The sequence below is a fragment of the Ursus americanus genome, chromosome X (assembly GCF_024610735.1).
Source record: "Ursus americanus isolate L20-20 chromosome X, mUrsAme1.1.p, whole genome shotgun sequence".
Taxonomy (NCBI): Eukaryota; Metazoa; Chordata; class Mammalia; order Carnivora; family Ursidae; genus Ursus; species Ursus americanus.
This window is the reverse complement of record NC_142164.1, coordinates 81,067,770-81,070,058: the sequence shown is the minus strand read 5'-3', so window position 1 is coordinate 81,070,058 and position 2,289 is coordinate 81,067,770.

The following is a 2,289-nucleotide window of genomic DNA, read 5'->3' as shown; positions in this document are numbered from 1 at the left end:
GAAAAATTTGTCAATCCAGGATTCAATATCCAACAAAAAATATCCTTTAAGAATGAAGATAAAATTTAAAACACAATTTCAGATGAAGGAAAACTAAGAAAATTCATAGTAAGCAGACCTGCTGATATTGCTAAAGGACTTTCTTCATACAGAAATGAAATTTTACCAGAAGGGAAATTGGATCATTAGGAATTTAAAAAACAACAGAAGTGGTAAATATAATAGACTGTTTTTTTCCTTTGAGTTTTGATTGAAAGTAAAACAACATTTTCTGATGGGATTTTCAGTGTATGTAGATGTAATACATAAGACAATAGCATAAAGTGAAGAAGATGGAGGACCCAATATGCTGGTAAGGATTTTGCATTGCAATTGAAGTGGTAAAATATTGATTCTAAGTAGAATGTGAAAGGTATGTATTTTGTAATCTCTAGAGCAACTACTAAAAGTTATACAAAGAGATGTCAGAGTCACAATCGACATGCTAAAATGAGATACTAAAAATTTTTCAAATCTAAAGGAAGGCAAGAAAAGGGAAACAGGAATAAAAACCACAGAGACCAAACAGAAAACAAATAGTAAAATGACAAATCTCAATCCAGTCATATCAGTAATTATACTAAATGGTCTAAATAATCAGTTAAAAGATTGTCAGAATGGATTAAAAAACAAGACCCAACCATATGCCACCTACAGAAACTAACTTCAAAAATAATTACATAGCTAGGTTAAAAGCAAAAGCATGAAAACAGATACCATTCAAAAACTAATCAAAAGAGAGTTGGAATGGCTATATTAACATCAAAGTTGACTTCAGAGCAAAGAAATTGCCAAGGATAAACAGGAATATTATATATTAATAAAAATGTCAATTCATGAGAAGACATGAGAAGACAATCCAAACTATGTTTATACCTAATAACAAATTCAAAATACAAGAGGCAAAAATTGACATAGCTGAAGGAAGAAATGGACAAATATACAATTATAGCTTCAGTAATTGATGGAAAATGGCAGACAAAACCAGAAAGGATATTTGAACAACATCATCAATCCACTGACTCCAAATGACATTTATGGAATACTCCACACAATGACAGCAGGAATACACCTTCTCAAGTGCACATGGAACATTCACCAAGACAGACCGTATCCTAGGTAATAAAAGAAGCCTTTTAAAAAAAGTTTTTATTTAAATTCCACTTAGTTAACACGCAGTGAAATATTAGTTTCAGGTGTATAATATAGTGATTCATCAATTCCATGTCACCTGGTACCAATCACAAAGTGCACTCCTTATCCCTATCACCTATTTAACCCATCCACCCACCCACCTTCCTTCTGGTAACTATGAATTGGTTTCTATAGTTAAGAGTCTGTTCATCAGAGGTATTGCCCTATAGTTCTTTTTTTTAATGGAGGCTTAATCTGGTTTTGGTATCAAGTTTAGTGCTGGCCTCATAGAATGAATTTGGAGTTTTCCTTCCTTTTCTATTTTTTGAAATAGTTTGAGAAGAATAGGTATTAACTCTTCTTTAAATATTTGCTAGAATTTGCCTGTGAAGCCACCTAGTCCTGGACTTTTCTTTGTTGGGAGTTGTTTTGTTTTTTAGAGAGAGAGAGAGAAAGAGAGAAAGAGCACAAACAGGGAGAGCAGCAGAGGGAGAGGGAGAAGCAGGATCTCCGCTGAGCCAGGGAGCCTGATGCAGGGTTCAATCCCAGAACCCTGGGATCATGACCCGAGCTTAACTGAGTGAGCCACCCAGGTGCCCCTGTTGGGAGTTTTTTGATTACTGATCCAGTTTCTTTGCAGGCTATTGGTCCATTCAAATTTTCTATTTCTCCTGTTTCAGTTTGGGTAGGTTATATGTTTGTAGGAAATTACCCATTTCTTCTAGGTTGTCCAATTTGCTGACATACAGTTTTTCATAATACTCTCTTAGGATTGTTTGTATTTCTGTGGTGTTGGTTGCTATTTCTCCTCTCTCATTTGTGATTTTATTCTTTTGGGTCCTTTCTCTTTTCTTTTTGATAAGTCTGGCTAGAGGTTTATCAATTTTATTAATTTTTTCAAAGAACCACCTCCTAGTTTCATTGATTTGTTCTATTGTTTTTTAAGCCTCTATATCATTTATTTTTGCTCTAATCTTTATTATTTCCTCCCTTCTGCTGGCTTTAGGCTTCATTTATTGTTCTTTTTCTAGCTCCTTTAGGTGTAAGGTTAGGTTGTTTATTTGAGATTTTTCTTGCTTCTGGAGGTAGGCCTGTATTGCTATATACTTCCCTCTT